Source organism: Trichechus manatus, unplaced genomic scaffold (genome assembly GCF_000243295.1).
Source record: "Trichechus manatus latirostris isolate Lorelei unplaced genomic scaffold, TriManLat1.0 scaffold00012, whole genome shotgun sequence".
NCBI classification, from domain to species: Eukaryota; Metazoa; Chordata; class Mammalia; order Sirenia; family Trichechidae; genus Trichechus; species Trichechus manatus.
The window spans coordinates 15,381,323-15,404,553 of record NW_004443948.1 but is presented as its reverse complement, the minus strand read 5'-3'; positions in this window follow the sequence as shown (position 1 = coordinate 15,404,553).

Below are 23,231 nucleotides of genomic sequence, written 5' to 3'. Positions count from 1 at the left end.
AGAAAACCTTGACTAAGACATAATGCAAAACTCACATAAATCAAATAATCCAAGAAACCTTTGTGTTACAGATTGTTAATCCCCCACAACTTTTTTTTTAACTAATAAAGTTTAAGAGAAGTCTTTTTGATTTTTAGCTTCAGGGTTTAACATGTAATCTTTCAGATCTGGACTTCTTCATCTCCTTAATAAGGTGTTGTTTTTAGGTATTCTGGGGTCCATTCAGAAACCCGGGGGGCATAGTGATTAAGAGCTACAGCTGCTAACCAAAAGGTTGCCAGTTTGAATCCACCAGGCACTCCTTGGAAACCCTATGAGGCAGTTCTACTCTGTCCTATAGGGTCGCTATGAGTTGGAGTCAACTTGACAGCAACAGGTTTGGGTTTTTTGTTTGTTTGTTTTCTGAGGGGGGTAGTCCTTTCAAACACAACCACATGTGACAGAGTAGAACTGCCCCGTAGGGTTTTCTTGGCTGTTATCTTTACAGAAGCAGATCACCAAGTCTTTCTCCTGTGGAGCCACTGGGTGGGTTCCAACAGGCAACCTTTCAATCAGCAGCCGAGCACTTAACCATTTGCAGCACCAGGACTCCATTTGATAAGGTAAATCCCCACTGATACTATAGAAAACATTGAATCCTGTTGTTTTTCTTAACAATACCATTTAAAGCTGCCTTCTGGGCCCCCCTTTTCCCCAGAAACTAGATATGAAGAAGCAATTCAATAATTTCCCTCCCCATAACATTATTCTGTGGAGCTTCCAGTCAGTCAAACCTGCAAATCATCTCTCCCTGGAGTCATTACATTGCTTACAAATGAAGCAATTGTTGCCAACCATGGAAAACCCAGAGAAAGCCACCGATTGGTGGGTGGGTGCCGGGGAAAGCAGAGCTTTGGAAACAGACCTAACCCGCTGGTGTCTAGTAGGTTCTGACTCATAGTGACCCTTACAAGACAGAGTAGAACTGCCTCCATAGGGTTTCCAAGGCTGTCAATCTTTAAGGAAACAGACTACCTCATGTTTCTCCTGAAGAGCCGCTGGTAGGTTCAAACCACCGACCCTTAGGGTAGCAGGCAAGCTCTTAACCACTGTGCCATCAGGGCTCCTGGAAATGGGCCTATCTGTGTTCAAATCTGAAAGCTCTCACTTACCAGAGCTGTGATCTTGTTTTAGATAAGTTTCTCAACAATCTTTGAGCCTCAACTTTCTCATTGGGAAAATAGCAATAATAATATTCATGTCCTGATATAGTTTTGAGAATTTTTAAGTATCTATAGAAAAACACTATGCTGAGTACATAACAAATGCTGGAGAGACAGTAGTTTAATAAATGTATTTTTTTTTCTCTTATCTTCTTTGTCTTCATTTCTCTTTTGTCTTTTTTGCACAAATGGTTAAGTGCTCTACTACTAACCAAAAGGTTAGCGGTTCAAACACACTCAGAGGTGCCTCGGAAGACAGGCCTCAAGATCTGCTTTCAAAAAGCCACAGCCTTGAAAACCTACTCTGCACATGGGGTTGCCATGAGCTGGAACTGACTGTATGGGCAACTAACAACAAAAACAACAAATGACTTTAAATAGGGTTTTCACAACTATGGTACAACTCACATAGACTTGGAAAAGTTATCAATGTTTATAAATGACTTGGTTATATAACTTACTCTTACTTTGACTTTTTCTGGAGCCCTGGTGGCGCAGTGGTTAAGAGCTCAGCTGCTAACCAAAAGGTCGGCAATTTGAATCCAATAGCCGTTCCTTGGAAACCCTATGGGGCAGTTCTACTCTGTCCTATAGGGTAGCTATGAGTTGGAATCGACTTAATGGCAACGGGTTTCGTTTTTTACTACATCTGCATCTGCATGTGGTTTCAAAAGTAGTTAGTTGTTTTGACTGAAGGGATCAATTCATTATATATATACAAAAGCCAAGTTGATTCTTTTTTTTTTTTTTTAACAATTTTATTTGATTCATCATCTGAATTGAAGAAATTGACCAGTTTTTTCATAATGCAGACACAACTCTAAGAATGGCATTAGGCACTGTGGATTATCTGCAAAAAAAATGTTCTTCCATCTGCATTCAGTATGTTTATGGACCTTCCCTCACCCCCAACATTTGGTGTGTGCTTAGGGAATGCAAAATCATTTCAGAATTGGCCCAAGTACAACACAGAGTAATTAGAGAAGTAAATCTATTCTCTCCAACTCATTGTGTGTATCAAGAGCCAAAAGGAATTTTCCTTGTAATTACCCAATGTTTTGGGATTATTCACACCACTGCTTATTTTGTAACTCCAACTGTTGGCTCATGTTTCTCTCTCTCTCTCTGCCTCTCTTCATCTATCCAACTAACCACAACAACAACAATTGCTTACAGAATAAAGTCCAGGCCTTTTATCACTTTTCTAACTTGATTTCTAATTTTCTCTCTCTTTCCCCTTCTTCTGTTATTTGCGTGCTCCTGAATTTTTCTACCTTTTGATTTTGTTCCTTCTTCTAGGAATTCCCTCCAAGTTGCTGACTCTTTTATTTTAGACATGAAAGGACTTAGTGCTAGAGAAATCCTGTAGCTGGCCCAAGGTCATGTAGAGAGTTAGTATCAGCAACCTCCCATCTCCATTGTAGCAGGTCTAGCCTCTCTGAGGTAGCATTGCTTCTTCTCTGTAGGTCTCCATCGCTGTGGACTTAAACACTCCAACATACTCTACACTTTTGTGTGGCTTCCACATTCTCTCCAACACCTCTCACTTCTTTCTTTCTTGATGCCTTCTCTGAGTTGTTTGTTTTATTTTGTTGTGTTGGGGAAAATGTTGCTATTGAGTAATCATCTAAATGCTAAATAGAAAATGCTGCTGTTATCAGTAAAGAGGCTGAAAATATAAGATGGATGATTATAATGATGGCATTTAGAATGGAGAAATAAAACAAGCAAATAGAAAGAGAAATACAAGCAGAAGCAAAGTTGTTTACTGGGAAGGAGCCAACTGAAAAACATTGACCCCAGGCCTATGAATGAAAACGGGGAGCAAATTGCTAGTGAATTTTCTCTGGGTGTGAGTGTGTGTCTGGGTGTGTGTATGTGAATCTGTGTATATGCGTGTATATAGATACGTATGTATGTATACATATATAAGGAGTCCTGGTGGCACAGTGGTTAAGTGCTCAGTTGCCACCCTAAAGGTCAGCAGTTTGACCCCACCAGCTGCTCCATGGGAGAAAGATGAGGCAGTCTGCTCCTGTAAAGATTACAGCCTTGGAAACCATATGGCGAAGTTCTACTCTGTCTTATAGGATCACTATGAGTCGGAATCAACTCAACGGCAGTGAGTTTGGTTTCTGGTTTTATATACATACATATGTATATATACACACACATTTACATGTGTGTGTGTATATACACATGTACATACACACATATACGTAGATTCATACACATATACACAGAAAATATATGTATATATAGATGTCAGTTAAAAATCAATTCTCAGGAATATCTGAAGCACATGAAAAATCACGTTTAAGGCTTACTCTTAGTCTTTAACTGATTTGAAAAAGATAAGCAACAGAAAACTAATTTCAGAAAGCAATCATAAGGAATGACTATGGAACCTTTGTATTTGTGTGTAACCCTGTTTGTGTTTTGTTTGACTTGGTAGCAGGAGAGGACAAGATCTGCATATATTAGAAAAACAGAGTGTGCAAAATGCTCCATATTTAGATACTTATACTTAGGAAGGAAACCTTGGTGGCATAGTGGTTAAGCGCTACAGCTGCTAACAAAAAGGCTGGCAGTTTGTATCCACCAGGCGCTCACTGGAAACTCTATGGGGCAGTTCTACTCTGTCCTATAAGGTTGCTAGGAGTCGGAATTGACTTGACGGCAATGGGTTTGGTTTGGTTTGGTTTTATACTTAGGAGTAGTGATATGACTATTCTTCAAAGGGAGCATAGATTAAATGTCATGAAAACTACACTAATGCTGTAAAAATGGTGCTGGCAGAATGATAAAGAATCTTCCCAGGCAGGTATCTGAAGTAGGGTCTGTGGGTCACTTGAAACTAGATACATTGACAAATTAAAAAGTCTGTTATAGATAATGAATGCTTTAAGGTAAGGATGACATTTTCAGTACCCAGATACTAACCATAACTTGTTGGGTTTAACTGCCTAATGCCTATAATTTAGAGATCATGGGACACTTTTCAACGAAATTAAATGATTTCAGTTGGCTAGGACTATCATTTGTTAAAAATGAGTGGACTTCTCTTATCCTCATACCAGTTTACTCGGTTTACTACCTGTTAAAATAATGTGTGTATTGAAAACTGTAGGCTGCCACCCAATAGTTTTCATCATTTATAAGATGCCATTTGCCTCAGTTTTAAAATGGTAGCACTTTGAAATGTCCCAGGCTTTTCAGCAGAGAGTTTTCTTGAAAGTCTATGGGCTTCTTATTTCTGACAAATTAGTAAAATCAGAAAATCAATAACTTACTTTATACTACCCCGGTTCAATTCATGTAGGGAATTGTGTGACTCAATTCATAGGGGGGAAAGCAAGAGAATTTGAAGGAAATATGAGGCTGGAAAACAAAGACAGAAAAGTATTTATCCAATAAAAGATACTGAGGTGTAAACATGACCTGTTGTTTTGTTTTTATAAGTCTGTCTTTTCCTGCTAGACTATAAAATCCTTAAGGGCAGAAAAATTATTTTATTCAGTTTTTTGCTTTGTTTTATCTATGCCCAAAATTAGCACATAGAAGACATTCAAGAAAGACGTGGAAGAAAAAGAGGAAAGAGAGAGACAAATATAAAAATACTTGAAATGACCATCGAAGAGAGACTTTTAATATTTTAATAGATGAGAAGTTGACAGAGGATCTTCATGGTTTTATTTTTAAAATATATTTCTTCTAAATAGTTTACAAAACACATTAAAGGAAAACCTTTCCTGATAGAAATTTGAGACTGACAATTTAATCAAAGAGCTTTTTAAAAGTGGTTTACTGTAGTCTTAGAGGCCAGTGAGCACTGTTTCAAGAAAAGATGCATTTTCTATGCAAGTAATTCATCTTTCTTCCTTTCTCTTTTAAACTGAAAAACATAATTCTTTAATTTCAAAATCCCACTTTTCTGAGTCCCATGCAATATTTTCTCAACAAATTGTGGGCAAATTGGGCTATGATATTAAGAATGCACTCAAAAAGGGGGTGCTTAATTTCTCTGATCTCTTCCAGACAGACTGTAATTAGAATTAGCCAGGGTTTTACTTAATTTTGCAGGAGTTCTTGTGTACAGCCTTCATATCTTTAGTACAATTAACATTGTATCACTCCCATTAGTGTTTTTAAGCACTTAAATTGTGCCGTAATGGTCACAGCTAAAATTGCCATTAAAGGGCAATTGCTATTTATTATGCTCATAAAGTAGACACTTTACCACAAGAAAAAATATATATATATAGTAGGGCTCCATTTAGAAAGCAGAAATAGACAATGCCATTAGTTATGACACCCTTGGGCTGAAAGGGCCATCTCATGATCCTATTCGTACTCCATTCAGTAGGCCATGGGGAAATCTAAAACCAGATGACAAATCATTGCCTTTTTTTTTTTTTTAAGCAAAGCCTTGATTAGCGGAGTTTCCTTATAGACACATAAAATGTCGGTGTTAGAACAAAGCTACCAGATGATTGACTCCAGTCCTCTAGTTTTATATGAGAAAACTGAGACACGAAGAGGTTAACTGACCACCTCCAGGTCACAGAAGCATCAGTGGGGCCAGGGTTAAAAGTCAGATCACCAGATTTGCAGTTCTCATGCACATTTCACCGGGGCATACTGACTTAATTTACCCTTAGATTTTCTTGTCTTGTGTTCCCAGGAAATGAATGACACATGTTGATTACGTTTAGCTTCATTGACTAGCAAGGTGTACTGAGACTTGGCCTGATTTCTGAGTCCACTATATCATTTAGGTATCAGAGAAGGTTTGTTCCACATGGCTGCTGACGATAACATGATTTTGTTGTTGTTTTGCTTCATTTTGTTTTTCAAGATTCCTTTTATTGGGGGCCACAGAACTATCCTCAATGCCTTTGGTCCTTTCTGTCAAAAACAGAAGAGCTCTAGAACATTTTAGTTTTTTTCTGTTAATCGTATTATACATTCATTTTGTGGCTTCCTCTAGCTATTGGTTAATTTTCTTTCTCAACCCAAGGTGGAAGATATATTTTATTCAGTTGAATTGTTGGAACGCAACACAAACCATTTATAGGAGTAAACAATTATCACTGAAATGAGAACAATTTAGTGGTCTTGCATGATTAATGTCCTACATAAATTCTTTATGACATTGAATTGAAAGATGACGTTATGAATGTCTAATGCGAAGTTAATAGAATGTGTCACCTTTTGATTTGTTTCAGAGGAGACAGGCCTTCAATCAGTGATTTTACAATGGTTAGGGGACAAGAAAACCACCATATTTGTTCCTTGTAAATTCAAATTTAGAAGCCATGATGATGTATGTCCTTAGACCAATTGGGGGAAAATGCCTGGGAGAGGACATTGTTTTATAATTTTTTCAGTTGCAGGAGTATGGCGAGCAGTATTTTTCTCTTTCATGTCATCATGGCTTTGGAAAGCCTAACAGTAAAATTTATAAATTTCTCTTTTGTTATTGTTTACATTTAGGGAAAAAAATTTTTTTTAAAAATGCTACATTCTTTGTAATCTTGACAAAAGCCAGATTTATATAAAATATATAAAGACTTAAAAAATTATAAATATCTGTTTTCTTAAGCGGGACCAGAGAATGGATTATGGAATCCATCATCAAAAACAAAAAACATCAGAAATGCAAAAGAATTTAGATCATGTTATTCAACATTTTTTTTGTAGATAAGGCAACTGAAATTTAAAAAGAAAAACATGAAGTATTTTAAGGTGCTACAGTCCATTAGTAGCTATGTTAGGAGTAACAGCTGGTTGTGTTTAAGTCCATTTATTTTGCAGACTTCTGAATGCATCCTTTTCCATCTGCTGCTCCTGTTAACCCAAACCAGGCCTTCTTCATATTACTGATCAATTCATTCATTAAGTCAATACATGCTTTTTGAGTGCCTACTATATTCCAGGCACTATTCTAGGCATGGGGAGAAAAAGAGTAAATAAATGAGATGAAAATACTATTCTTCTGACATTTACACCTGCAGAGAAAAGGGAGAAATTTTATTAAAAGATAAAACAAGTAAAACATAGTACGCTACATGATGATAAGTCCTATGAAGAAAACAAAACAGAAAAAGGGATAAACAGGTGGCATGATTTTAGACGAGATGACCAGGAAAGGATTCACAAAAGGCTTTATCAAAGGCTATGACAGATATGGAGCGAGCCACACAGCTATCTTCTGGAAAAACATTTTAGGCAGAAGGACTGGCTACTGCTGAAGTGCTGAGGCAGGAGTGTGCCTGCTAGGCTTTGGGAATACTGTGTTTAGCCAGAAGGAGGGAGGAGGAGAGAGGTTAAAGATAAAGTGGGGGTACGGACAGTAGAACTTTAAAGACCCCATCAAAAGGGTCTTAGTTTTTGTTTTAAATGAGATGCAGATTCATTATTCATTCTTAACTCATTCAACAGATACTCACTGGCTTCGTAGTAGATTCTAGGTAGTTATCTCAAGTCACTGCAAATATGTTAGTAAACTTAAGACTTTGGCATTTGTTCTGAGAAAACTGGCATGCCATTGGAGAGTTTTGAACAGAGGAGTGACCTGATAGGACTTATTGGTAGCTGCCCTCAAGTCGATTCCACCTCATAGCAACACTATGTACAACAGAATGAAACATTGCCTGTTCCTGCTCATACTCTCAATTCTTGCTATGTTTGAGCCCATTGCTGCAACCACTGTGTCAGTCCAGCTCATTGAGAATCTTCCTCTTTTTCGATGACTCTCTACCAAGTACAATGTCCTTCTCCAGGACTGGTCCCTCCTGAGAACGTGTCCAAAGTAGTGAGATGAAGTCTCGCCATTCTCACTTCTAAGGAGCATTCTGGTTGTACTTCTTCCAAGATAGATTTGTTCTTTTGGCAGTCCATGGTATATTCAATATTCTTCAACAGCACCATAATTCAAAGGCATCAATTCTTTGGTCTTACTTATTCATTGTCCAGCTTTCACATGCATATGAGGTGACTGAAAATATCATGGCTTGGGTCAGGAGCACCTTAGTCCTTAAAGTGACATCTTTGCTTTCTAATACTTTAATGAGGTCTTTTGCAGCAGATTTGCCCAATGCAATACGTCGTTTGATTTCTTAACTGCTGCTTCCCATGGGCATTGATTGTGAATCCAAGTAAAATGAAATCCTTGACAACTTCAATATTTTCTCCGTTTATCATGATGTTGCTTATTGGTCCAGTTGTAAGGATTTTTCTTTTCTTTATGTTGAGGTGTAATCTATACTGAAGGCTGTAATCTTTCATCTTCATCAGTAAGTCCTTTAAGTCCTCTTCGTCTTCTTCCAAGCAAGGTTGTGTCATCTGCATATTGCAGGTTGTTAATGAGTCTTCCTCCAATCCTGATACTGTGTTCTTCTTATAGTCCAGTTCTCAGATTATTTGCTGAGCATACAGACTGAAATAAGTACAGTGAAAGGATACAACCCTGAAGCACAACTTTTCTGATTTCAAACCACGCATCATCCCCTTGTTCTGTTCGAACAGCTGCCTCTTGGTCTATGTACAGGTTTGGCATGAGCATAATTAAGTGTTCTGGATTCCCATTGTTCACAATGTTATCCATTATTTGTTCACAATGTTATCCATTATTTGTTATAATCCACACAGTCAAATGCCTTTGTGTAGTCAATGAAACACAGGTAAACATCTATCTTAGTTATCTAGTTCTGCTATAACAGAAATACCACAAGTGGGTGGCATTAACAAATAGAAATTTATTTTCTCACAGTTTAGGAGGTTAGAAGTCCTAATTCAGGATGACAGCTCTAGGGGAAGGCTTTCTTTCTCTGTCAGCTCTGGAGGAAGATACTTGTCCTTATAGGCTGCTTCTCCTGGGCAATCTTCAAGTGGCTTGGCATCTCTCTTCCCCAGTCTCTGCTTCTCTCACTTGCTTGTTTAATCTCCTTTATATCTCAATAAAAATTGACTCAAGACATACCCTGCACTAATCTGCCCCATTCACATAACAAAGATAACCCATTACCAAATGGGATTATAACCACAGGCTAGAATTTACAACACCTATTTTTGTGGGACACAATTCAATCCATAATGACATTTTTCTGGTATTCTCTGCTTTCAGCCAGGATCCATCTGACATCAGCACTGATAACCCTTGCTCCACATCCTCTTTTGAATTCATTTTCAATTTCTCCAGTTCCTTGTTGTAGTATTGCTGCAACTATTTTTTAATTATCTTTAGCAAAATTTTCTTGTATGTGATATGAATGATATTATTTGGTAATTTCTGCATTCCGTTGAATTACCTTTCTTTGGAATGGGTATGTACATGGATTTCTTCCAGTCAGTTGGCCAGGCAGCTGTCTTCCATATTCCTTGGCATAGACAAGTGAGTGCTTCTAGCATTGCATCCATTTGATGAAACATCTCAATTGGTATTCTGTCAATTCCTGGAGCCTTGTTTTTTGCCACTGCCTTCAGTGCAGCTTGGACTTCTTTCTTCAGTACTATCGGTTCTTGATCATATCCTGCCTCCTGAAATGGCTGAATGTTGACCAGTTCTTTTTGGTACACTGACTCTGTATATTCTTTCCATCTTCTTTTGATGCTTCCTGCACCATTCAATGTTTTACCCATAGAATCCTTCAATACTGCAACTCAAGGCTTGAATTTCTTCTTCAGTTCTTTCGGTTTGAGAAATGCTGGGCAAGTTCTTTCCTTTTGATTTTCTAACTCCAGTGTTTGCATATTTTCATTATAATACTTTGCTTTGTCTTCTCGAACCCCCTTTGAAATCTTCTGTTCAGCTCTTTTATTTCATCATTTCTTCCATTGAATGTAGCTACTCTGCATTCAAGTTTCAGAGTCTCTTCTGACATCCATTTTGGTCTTTTCTTTCTTCCCTGTCTTTTTAATGACCTTTTGTTTCTTTGTGTATGTTGTCCTTGATGTCATCTCACAACTTGTCTGGTCTTCAGTTATTAGTGTTCAATGCGTTAAATCTATTCCTGACATGGTCTCTAAATTCAGGTAGGATATACTCAAGGTATACATTGACTCTTGCAGACTTGTTTCAATTTTCTTCAGCTTCAACTTGAACTTGCATATGAGCAATTGATTGTTCTGCAGTCAGCCCCTGGCATTGCTCTGACTAGATGATATTGAGCTTCTCCATATCATCATAGTGATTTTGACCATGTATGTAGAGTTGAAGATGATGGAAAAAGCTCAGACACTAAATATTTTAACATAGAGAAAATGGGCTCTCCTGATGATTATATATAATGTCTCAGAGAAATAGAGAAGTCAAAGATGACTTCATGTGTTTCGGCCTAACCAACTCAAAGGAAGGAGCTGGCAGTTTTTGAGTTGAGTAAACAGAAAGAGGTGCAGATTTGACAGGAAAGATAACAAGTTCATATTTAGACACAGTAATTTAAGATGTCTATTGGACATCTAACAGGAAAAATTCTGAGATCAGGAGAATGGTTCAGGGTGCATATATAGATTTCGCATTGATATATAAATGATGACCCAGTTCACAACTGATCATGGGGATGGTGCAGGACCGAGCAGCATTTCATTCCATTGTGCATGGGGTTGCCATGAATCAGGGGCCAACCCAATACCAGCTAACAATAACAAAGATAGATAATATTTAAAGTCATGAGGCTATATGTGATCCCAATGGAAGGAGTAGAGAGAACAGAAGAGATACAAGGACTGAGTCCAGGGGTACTCCACAGTTTACAGATCAGGGGAATGAGAAGCAACCATCTGGAGAGAGTGACATGTGGCAGTCTGAAAGATAAAGACAAAAACATAACTGTGGTGTCCTGGATGCCAAGTGAAGAAAGTATTTCAAAGAAGAGAGAGTGATCCACAGAGTCGCATATTCCCAAGGCCAATTAAGCAGAGGTCTGAGGATTAACTAGTAGATTTGCAACAAGACGCTCCTTGGCAATCTGGAAAAGAGTAGTACTTATGGTGCAGTGGGGGTAAAAGCCTGATTGGAGTGGGTTTAGGAGAAGATGGGAGAAAAGGAATTGTAGACAGCTCTTTTGAAGGAAAGCATGACATTACTCTAGATGTATGCCAGGCTGGGTAAACAAAAGTCCTCTTGAGCAAGGACTGAAGTATCCGGTTCCCCTGCCTGCAGGTGTGGTTGATTGAGAGACGGTGATGGTGTACATCAAAATATTATTTTCCTATATTTCTTTTTCTTAAAAAAAAGTGCCATTTGCTGAGCTACCAATGAAGCTTACACACAGAAAGATCTGCAGGTGTGAGGTCTTGTTAAATGAAAATGAGATGCTTTTTGTTTCCAAAATATGTGTGAATTAAGATGGTAATGATATCAGATAATGTTCATTATTATTATCTCTAACTAAAATTATTTTATTTTCTATAACTAAAACCTGCCACTCAAACCCCCATTTATACTAACGGAAGGAGAAAAACTTGATCTTGATGTTCAAGGTATCAGTAGCATTCTAGTTTCAAGCTTTATTTTCTTTCAGTTAACTCAGTCCAAAGCCTGTTCCTCATTTCCATCTTTTTCCATTCTCCCCTGGAACCATCTTGGCATAAGGGGAAACTTACATAACATCTTGGTAGTAGGGTAGGGTGAGGGGTCTTATTACCACATTTTTCAGATGGTCACTATCATCCACTGGCGATATACCTGGTCCACGGTCCCTGCTTTGGCCTGCAGGATCTTCTCACTTTGCTCCCTCCTTTAATGATCCCAGGTCAGGACCCTTCTGACCTGATTCCTCCCAGCATCTCCTACTCCAGATACTTTATTATCTAGATTCCCTCCATGTCACATTTGAGCCACAGAGAAATGGGAACACCATTTCAGGGCTAAAAATGCCGACCTGAATATCTACTTTACTTTGGCTGTTATAGCCACCACATGTCCAGAGCATGTACAGGTTACAGGGCTGCATGTGGCTGCACTGGTGGCCATCCTATATTGATCCAGAATTCTCTGCAAGGTATTTCTTCCCTACAACTCCCAACAGAAATCAACAGATGCCAAACATGATTTTAGATTCTCTGGTTTGTATGTTTTTAATTGTCACTTGGACTCTCTTATCCTGGGTTGAGGCCTTAGAGTTTGAAGACCCTCTCTCTATTATCAAGTACCCAGACAGCAACTTAGCCCTAAATCTTCTTCCTCTGAATCTTTCCTGCTTCTCCAATTCAGGCCAGCAAACCATTTTCTCCTTCCTGTGTGGTGACAACTTCCTCATGTCATACGCTGTCTTCTTCCCCATTCTATGATTTACTCTATGGTCAATTTCCACAGAGTTAGGAAATCTGAAAATCTACTTTCCTCTTATACATGGAAGCTATCCTTAGTGTGGGATATACAAAGCCCTATTTTAAAACATGAAGCTGAGCTTTAAAACTTTTCTTTAGGCTCTGTATACCCTGCCCCAAGAAAATGATACAAAAGCATCACAGAGTGGGGAGCTTTGGGAAAATGATGATAATTGGGAATAAAATATACAACAGATACTATTTCAGAAAATATCCTACTGCATGAATAAAGGCAGGGGGCTGACTTATGGAGTTATTGTAACTTGTACCCCACTCTTCACCTTTGTCCTCCTTTCAGGGCAGTGCTTGCCCTCCCTACCAGATGAGTCTCCATGGCCCTCACTTTATTTTCCACATATACCTTCTCCTCTGTCTTCATGACAGAAGTGATAACTGCATTTACATTAAAACAAAAAAAACAAACCCACTGCTGTCAAGTCAATTGTGACTCATAGCAACCCTACAGGACAGAGTAGAACTGCCCCATTAGATTAAGATACAATCATTGTTAAAGTATAAAATTTTGCTTCCCAACAGAATTTATTTTTTGCAATAAGCACGGTTATAAAATTTAGGAATTCTGGTGAATACGAGATAAGACATTTGTGTATTTTTTTCGCCTACTCTTGGCAAAAGTTAGTAGGTACATATTGAGGGGTTCTTTAATTTAAACCATTATAAAAATGATAAACGAATATATTGAGAAGGAATAAAATTTCACTGTAAAATGAGAACTGTATTATTTTTACATTCATTAATTGAACCAAATGCATATACATTGATCTTTTGGGAGTGCCTGGGTGGTGCAAATGGTTAACACACTCGGCTGCTAATCAAAAAGTTGGAGGTTTGAGTCCAACCAGAGGTACCTCAGAAGAAAGGCCTGGTGATCTACTTCTGAAAAAATCACACATTTTAAACCTTATAGCACACAGGTCTAATTTGACTCACACGGTGTCTCCATGAGTCAAAATCAACTTTCGGGTAACTGGTTTTCCTGGTTCATGAATGTTTTAGAGTGAGCCTCTGATAACTGTTCTTCACTTCCTCTCACTAAGGATATAGTGTTAAGAGACTTTGATCTGGTTTGAATTTCTCTTCTTTTAGGTTCAGTGTATACCTTTTGTTGTCCGCTGCCCTTGTGATCCAGTTCAAAGCCAAATTAAGCTCTTTAGAAGACCTAAATACTAAAGATATTATGCTTTCCCCAGTATATTTTCAGTGGACTGTGGCATAAACGGTTAAGCACCTGACTACTGGCAGAAAGGTTGGCGGTTCTAACCCACTCAGTGGCATCTCAGAAGACAGGGCTGGTGATCTGTTTCTAAAATGTCACAGCTTTGAAAACTCTACGGAGCGGTTCTACTTGGCACAGATGGTGTCGCCATGAGTCAGAACTGACTCCACAGCAATTAACGTTAATAGTATATTATTTTAATATTGTATTATTTTTAAATATGACATAAAATTTACATTATAAAAAAGGTAAAACAGCTGCTTTACACCTTTTCTGACCTCCTCACTCTCTTTTATTTTTGTTTGTCCGTGTTGTTTCTCTTCTGGTATCATCAGCGTGTACTTACTCTATCCACCGCGTAATCCATCAGGGGCCCAAAGAAGTTGTTGCATCAAGTGTATCAAGAAGTGTAGCAAGACTTTCAGTGCTACTAGTTGGAAAAAAAAAAAAAAATCCAACCATTTTCTGAATTTTAAAATCTTCAGATAGCTCATGGTTTATTTTAATAATAAGCGTTAAAGGTACCATTCATTGAATGCATATTACGTGCTGTGACTCTATGGAATATTTTACCATCAGACTATTATTTAATTCTCCCAAGAATAACTACCTCCCAAGGCACTTATGATCATAATATTTATTTTACAGATGGGGAAACAAGGATCTAGGAAGTTAAGTACTTTTCCCTAGATCTCATATTTAATAACGGTCTGAAAAGGAGTTAAAGTCGTTTCTCTCTGACACTGGAGAAGTCTTAGCAAATCATGGTATTATTTCCGTCTGGCACACGGCCTCACTGGGCCTTACCTAAACTAGACATGGCTTTGTCTGCCTGAGTTGTCTTCTTCCCCTACCTTCTTTCTTTCAACTAAGCCTTTTATTCTTTTCTGTTCTCCTGGGCAACTAGCTTCTCTGCCTCACTCCTGAATAAACCAAACAACCAAACCCATTGCTGTCAAGTCAATTCCTACTCATAGCTACCCCACAGGGTGGAGTAGAACTGCCCTATAGGGTTTCCAAGGCTGTAATCTTTATGGGAGCAGACTGCCACATCTTTCTCCTGTGGATTGACCACTGAGTTTTCAGTTAGCAACCAAGAGCTTAACGTATGACTGCCCTACCAGGGCTCCTTCCTTCCTGAACGCTGAGTTCACAGTCTCCTTTTTCTGGTGAGAAGAATCTGTATCTGGTTTCTCAATTAGGTGCTCACACACAAATAATCACAAAGCACAACACCATGACTCCTCCAGTACAGTCTCCTCAGCAGCATTAGAAACACTGGCCCATTTCTCCACATGCATGCTTTTGGAGGCTGCTCAAGCTGACTGACCAGCATGCTCTGAGAAAGGGCAGCAAGCAGTTTGTTTTCAGTGTGGTTGTGATTGTAAATCCCTGAAACTGTCCCTTGGCATGATCAAAACAGCAAGAGTTTGTCATTAAAGTTTTCTGAATAATGTGTTAACTTTCTATCATTGATAGACAATTTGCCTCGTAAGTAAAATGTACCGTTATGACTTTGTCAGTTTATATTCTTTGTCAGTAGAGACAGGAGATTTTCCCCACCTCAAATCAGGCAACCGTTCTAGCAACTCAAAGTAATTTCTGAGACATAACTGACATGTGGAAAAGGGATGTATCTCTTTCATTAAAAAGATGCATATTATGAGAAAGGAGGCCTATGTACCCCAATAAACTAAAGCCCCAAAATTCCTACATTGATAATCCTGAGGAAGAAAGCCAATAAAAATTGTCCCCCCACTCCATCCCCAGGAACATCATTTTAAGCTTTGAGAATAATGGTGTTTTTTCTTTTTAATTAGGTCCATGGGATAAAGATAGAGTTGAAGCAATTTTTAAAATGCAACATATATTTGAGAAACTAAGACTCTGTTGAAAATTTTAGATATGAGTTAAAAGAAAATAATCCATCCTATTCGTCAGAAAGACATCCAGTCACTTTCATCTTGTTTCATATTAAACAATGTTTTGAAGAAATATTCAAAATCTCCTAAAAGAGGATTTCATCAGTGGGTAGAGTATTAAATAATGACTTGCCATGCATTTAAATTTATGCACCTCTTTACATAAAGTATTTTTTTTAGAGGCATAAATCTCTTTACCCCATGCAGACGCCACAAAATTTAGATATGGGTATAGAGAAAGGCCAGCTTGTGGGGATCAGAGGATTAGACACAATGCGTGCCGGACAGTGCAGATTCAAGAGCATATTTAGCTTCGTTTTCTTCTCCTTCTGTGACAGTAACTTCCCAACCCAGGTTACAAATGGTATCTGGAATAATATGAAGCTTTAAAAATAGGCCTTAAAATTGATTATTTTTTGTTCTTATTAAGTACTTTTCTTTTGAGGGCCTTTAAAAGGTGAATAAGGCTAGGAGTAAATGGCTCTCACAGCTTCCTCAAGAGAGGCGTACATCACGTTAATGTTTTATTTCATATTTTATAGAATACAAAAGGAAGCAAATTATTCAGATATAAGCAGAATTAAACCAAATCATTTAAAAGGAGAAGTGAAACCCACACACTCATATGCACGTCTATGTGGCTGAGTGTATGTGTATAGAACAGGAAAACTAAAGATGCTGGTGTAACTGTGTACAAGCTCAAAGAATGATACCCTATATGTACTCCTCTTCCTTCACTGCTCTAGATAGGAAATTCAGTGATGTCCATGACAATTATACCTTCCACCAAGAAGCTTCCTCTGAAGTTTGCAGTCCACACCGATTTTTTCCTTTTCTGATTTCATACCATTAATCTCCTGCACCACTCATTTAGAACTTTAATTAAATGCAACTTTAAAGTCAGTATCTATTATCATCACATACCATTGTTTAACTGTTGTTATTTATCTTCTGAGGTAGGACATGTGTAAACCCTAGCTAACCATGGTACTATAAGCACCTTAGTGTGAAAACTAATCTTTTACTTTTTAATATCCATAATACATCTGGCGGGGTGCCAGGGTGCTGTTAATAAAAACAATGCATTTTGTACCACTCATGGTTAAAATGGAATCCTGGTGGCATCATGGTTAAGAGTTATGGCTGCTAACAAAAAAGGTTGGCAGTTCGAATCCACCAGGCGCTCCTTGGAAACCCTGTGGGGCAGTGCTACTGTGTCCTAGAGGGTTGCTATGAGTCAGAATCGAATCTACGGCAACAGATTTTTTTTTTTTTTTAAATTATGGATAAAACAAAACCAAACCCATTGCCGTCGAATCAATTCTGACTCATAGCGGCCACAAATTTCAAGACTAAATAAATCAAATGGCATTTTCACAGAATTTTCCCATACCAAGTTATTTCATTTTGGGCAGAGTGAGTTGTATTCTCTGTCCTACATAAACAGCAAAGGATAAAAATTTCAACACTTAAACCTTTAAAATAACCTAGAATTAATCTGGTTTTTTCCCCCTTGCTCAAAGAATCTGAGGTAAAAGAATTCTATTAGAAATAGTCTATGAAAAAGTCTAAATATAAAGACAGACTAGTAGGTCAGACAGTAACAGGATTTGCCTATTCTCGTCCTTCTTTATTGAGGCTTTTCTACTTTCACATGTCAGAAAGCTTACAGCATTAAAATTTAACCAACAAAAATTTCCTGACAGAGTTTCAGTAATCAGGTCAATGATCCAGAAGAGGGTAAGAGAACACTGCTTCTTGGTGCGAAGAGAGAAACATTTGGTGTAAGGCATTCAAGCAAATGCCCGACAGTAATGAAAAGCATCATGAAAAATTGAATATACCTGAGGAGATCTGTACTCAGGTTTTGGATCCTGCTGGGGAGCAGCTAACCTTATATTTCAGCCAAGATTTTTAATATAGACATTTCTCTTTTAAATTACACTCTAAGAATGCAGCTTAAGCTTTAATGGCACTTATTCGCCTAAAAAGACATTCAGTAACACAGAGTTGAGTATGCATAAGGAACTAAGAAAAGAGTTTGTGGAAGAGCTGGGACTCAAGTGAGATCTCAAAGACCTTGAAGAAGAAGGGAAAGGCTGTGGATTAGAAAAGGCCCAGTGAAATGGCTTCTGGATGTGGTGACGACAGGGGGTGATACGGAGAGCTTAGTAACCAGAGCAAAGTTGTGTGTTGATAATGTGCTGAAAATGTGTTAGATGGGGAAGATGGAGCTGGATTGAAATAGAGGAGTGTGGACTTAATGCCATAGTTAAAACGAGTCATTTTCTTTTTCTGAGCCTAGTAGTGGTATGAGGAGCTTTGATGGAACAGTGGTTAAAGCACTCAGCTGCTAACGGAAAGGTTGGTGGTTTGAACCCACCAGCTGCTCCATGGGAGAAGGACGTGGCAGTCTGCTTCCGTAAAGATTGCCAAAAAAAAAAAAAAAAAAAAAAAGCCAAGCCTGTTTTCTGTCAAGTCGAATCTGACTCATGGTGACCCTATAGGACAGAGTAGACTGCCCCACAGGGTTTCCAAGGAGCAGCTGGTGAATTTGAACTGCCAACGTTTTGGTTAGCAGCCTGAGTTCTTAACCACTGCACTGCCACGGCTCAGCCTTGGAAACCCTATGGGGCAGTTCTATCCTGTCTTATAGGGTCACTATGAGTCGGAATCAACTTGACGGCAGTGAGTTTGGTTTGGTTTAGCAGTAGTATAGGAGTCCCTGGATGGCACAAACAGTTAAGCCCTTAACTACTAACCGATAGGTTGGCAGCTGAACCCACCAAGAGGCGCATCAGAAAAAAATCCTGGTGATCTGCTTCCAACAGAACACAGCCTTAAAAACTGTACACATGAGTTTTCAAGGCCTACTTGGAATTGACTCCATGGCCACTGTTTTTTCTTTTAGCAATAGTAAACTGACTTACTCAACTTATGCTCTAGCCCTCCGTTCCTTTACAGATATTAAACTGTTCTTTTTTTCACTATTAGACTATTTCCAGTACAGAAATTCTAGGACATACAGATAAGCAAAGTAGAGAAAATTAAAAGTCCTGTAAACTCACCACTTTTATTCTTTAGAATACATCCTTCAGATGCAAAATCTCTTTTCAGAAAAGGTTAAACGTTAAGTTGGGGGCTCAAAGCAAGTCCTTCCAATGAACACTATCCTTCTCTTGTCGTTTTCCTTATTCTGTTTGAATTTTGCAATACTCAGATAGGAGGCTCGTGGAATCTGCTGTAATGAATAGAATACAAGAAAAGTTCAACGTTCTTTATCTTTTCATTCAGCAGGTAGAAGAGGTATTGCCGTACTATTGTTGGTAGCTGACATTGGGTCCATTCCTACTCATCGTGACCCCACATGTTGCCTTCCTGGAGGAGGTGATTTCAGACCTCAGTGTGAATACCTGGGACAATATTAAGAGAAAGAGACAGCTAGGAGCAGAAACGAAGGGTTTTCCCAATTTCTTCGTATTACCATGGTGTTGATTTTCATTGTGTTACTAGTTTCCTACCTTACTCATTTCCACAACTTTGCCCCAAATATTCACCAGTGTCATTGAACCACATCATTTATTTCACACTAGTAACATTTAGGAACCCTGGTGGTGCAGCAGTTAAGAGCTTGGCTGCTAACCAAAAGGATCAGCAATTCGAATCCACCAGCCGCTCCTTCGAAATCCTATGGGGCAGTTCTACTCTGTTCTATAGGGTCGATATGAGTTAGGTTTTTTTGATTTAATACCATTTAGGAGACTACTATTAAATCTCCTTCTTGAAAAATTAAAGACTACAAGATATGAAGTCCCTCACATTCCCCCCTTGCCTTTAACTCAATGCTTACCTTCCTTCACCCACTGCTCTTTCCCTTCTGCTCTCCATTCTAAAGCCAGTTGGCCACCTGAGTGCCAAATCTCGTCTCCTTCTTCTCCAGTAGAGTAGTGGAGCCATTGTTCTCCTGTACTTAGATCTCTTTTACTCTACCCTAATTTTCTTTCAAATCTACTCATATGTTCAATTCTCTTCTGTGTGGTCGGTCAAGGTCAGGCTTGCTACTCTGGAATTTCTTGCAGGACTGTACAATGGTGATCAGCACTGATGTCTTTATATAGAAATAAGGTGGACCTTCCTGTGCTGGTTTTCCCCTCCTCACCCTACCCCACGCTGCCACACCCCTCTCTGCCTTAACCTGTAAAAAAGACAGTGAGTTCAGGTCCTGGGTTCCTCTGGCCTAGCAGATTCTTCACTCTGTACCAGGAACTGAGATCACCATAGTGGAGCTGCATCAACTCACTGTATCATTTGATCTTAGTCTGTCTTTAAACTGCTGTCTATTGGCTAATAGGAGTCATCTTATTTTCCTAAGGGTGCCATAACATTATACCACACAGTGGTTGGCTTTAAAGAACAGAAAGTGATTTTCTCACAGTTCTAGAGGCTAGAAGTCCAAATTCAGAGCATCATCAGGGCTGTGCTCTCTCTATCCATTCTAGGAGAAGATCCTTGTTTCTTTCAGTTACTGGTAGTCCTGGGCCCTTCTTGGTGTTCTTTAGGCTATAGAAAACCAAAAACCAAACCCATTGCCTTCGGGTTGATTCCAACTCATAGCGACCCTATATGACAGAGTAGAACTGCCTCATAGTTTCCAAGGCTGTAAATCGTTATGGAAGCAGATTGACACATCTTTCTCCCACGGGGCTGCTGGTAGGTTCGAACTGCCAACCTTTTAGTTAGCAGCCAAGTGCTTAACCACTGGGCCACCAAAATGCTGTCTTACTCCTGTGTGTGTGACTCTGTTTCTGTGTCTGTTCTTCTCTCTTATAAAATGCCATTCAGAAGGGATTAGGAGTAGGACCCACACAACTCCAGTATGACTTTATTAACTTTTCTGATAACTGCAAAGAAAAACCGTATTTCCCCAAACAAAGTAACACACACAAATGCAGGATTTAGGACTTCAACATGTCTTTTTGGGGGGACACAATTCAATCCATAACAGAAATCTCAAGGAAAAGTAGCCTAAGGCTAAGTTCCAGCCTTCGTTTTCTCTTATCATGAATCTGGACCAGGCTTTGTGGACTGGACCAGCTCACCTTCTCTCTACTTCTCCTTCAAGCTGCTGCCCCCTCTCTCTCCTTCTCTTTCACTCCCAAAGGTCTAAAAGGGTAATCTATACTTACTGTTCTACTTCCTTAACTCCTGTTTAATCCTCTATCCTACACTATCTGCCTTTTTTCCTAACTTCTCTACTGATAGGTAATTGCTAAGATCATTAAAGACTTCCAAATTTCCAAATTAAATAACTTTTCCAGTTCTCATGATACTTGACTTCTCTGCAGCATTTGGAGCTGTCAACAACTCTGGAACTCATTAAATTCATTTCTTTTCTGGTATCAATTTATCTTAATTACCCTCCTACATCTCATTCTCCTTTGCTGTCTTCTTTCTCATTATCCTTCCTTCTGAAACACTGGTGTTTCTCAAGATTTTGTGTTTATTTTGATTAATTTCTCACTTCATATTCTTCTTGGGTGGTATCATCTGTAAATTCAACTGCTGATAATTCAAAAATTCCAATCTCTAGTTCCGAATTTTCCTATCAGGATTGTATTCTAACTCTGCACTTAGGCATAATAATCTAATTGTTCCACAGTCACCTCCATCTAACTGTCTAAAATTGTACCTACTATGTTTCTTCCCAGTGCAGCATTTTAAATCTCAGAAATTGGCCTTACCAATTATGCAGTATAAAAGATCAGAAACCTTAGATTCACTTCTTTCCCTGATACTCACGTCTAATACAGGAGGGAATCTGTGGTACAATTGTGATAAAGAATGCAGGTTCGGATACAAACCGACTGTACTGAGATTTTAGTACTGCGATTTTTGCTGGCTTCATAGTCATGACAAATTATTTAAACTTCATGTCTCATCTATGCAAATTGTGTTGATAATATGTATGCCTATCTCATAGGGTTGCTATTAGCAATAGAGTGCCTAACAAAGAGTGAGCATTTAGTAATGTTAACTGTTATCATCATCATCGTTATTTAACACTAAATCCTCTCAAAAAAAAAAAAAAAAAAACCCAAACCCATTGCCATTGACTCATAGTGACCCTATAGGACAGAGTAGAACTGCCCCATAGGGTTTCCAAAGAGCAGCTGGTGGATTCAAGCTGCTGACGTTTTGGTTAGCAGCCGAGCTCTTAACCACTGCGCAAACAATCCTCTCAGTTACACATTATAGTACATTTGAGTCTAGACCATCTTTTTGTCAATCCGTCTTCATTATCAAGTGCTCATCAATAACTCACCCTCAGATTTCTTCTTCCTGTCAACTGTTTCATCCCTCTCAGTCTATCTGTGGAAAAATACGCTAGAATTGTCTTGGGGAGAGTCTAAACATATCCTCTCCATTCTGTTCCAGTACTCTGCTTATAAGAGAAAAAAATCCAAATACCTTAGCTTTGCATACAAGATTCTTAAAAATCTCATTCCCACAACAGCCCCTGACCCACCTACAGACGCTGCCACTTCACAGACCAGACTGAACTCACAGTTTTGAGAAGAGCCCAGTTCCTGCAGGCCCAGAAGTTTATCAGCCATTTGCTCACAACTTCCCCACTTTTCTTCACCTTGAAAATGACAATTCATCCTTCAACATTTAGCCCAAACATCAGTGCTTAATGAAAGCTATTTCTAAGAACATAATATCCATCATCTTTAAAGGCTTCTTTTGCTCCATGTTAATCCATCTATATTTAATCTTTTTTTTTAAAAGAAAATGTATGCCTATTTTGAAAGTTGGAAAATAATTTGATCATTTATTCATATAAAAGTAAATATATTTTGACTAGAATTTTGTGGTATCAACTAAGTTTAATGAGCATGCTTTTAAAGATTTTTTCTTCCAGCTATTTCTTTGTTTGGCTTTTTAAAATTAAACTGTATTCTGTTTCTCTATGTCCAGTACATACTTCTACATAACAAAAACTGTCTTCATGCAGTTTAAAATAGTTGTATCTATAGAATGGTAAAGTCCAGGAACTTTAACAGGCCCATGGTGCTCACACCAGAAGCACACTGTAATGTCTCACCATCCTCACTTCTGAAGAGCATTCTGGCTGTGCTTCTTCCAAGACAGATTTCTTGCTACTTCTGGCAGTCCATGGTATATTCAATATTCTTCGCCAACACCATAATTCAAAGGCATCAATTCTTCTTCGGTGTCATGGATTGAATTGTGTCCCCCAAAAAAATGTGTGTGGCAACTTGGCTGGGTCATGATTCCTAGTACTGTATGATTGTGTTACCTGATGTGATGTCCTTATGTGTTGTGAACTCTACCACTATGATGAGATTATATGTGATCTCCTCATGTGTTGTAAATTCTGTCACTGTGATGAGGTTATACTGATGAGGTTGACAAGATCAGTGTCTTAATGCAATCTCTTTTGAGATATAAGGGAGAGAGGCGAGCAGAGACACATGGGAACCTCATACCACCAAGAAAGCAGTGCTGGGAGCA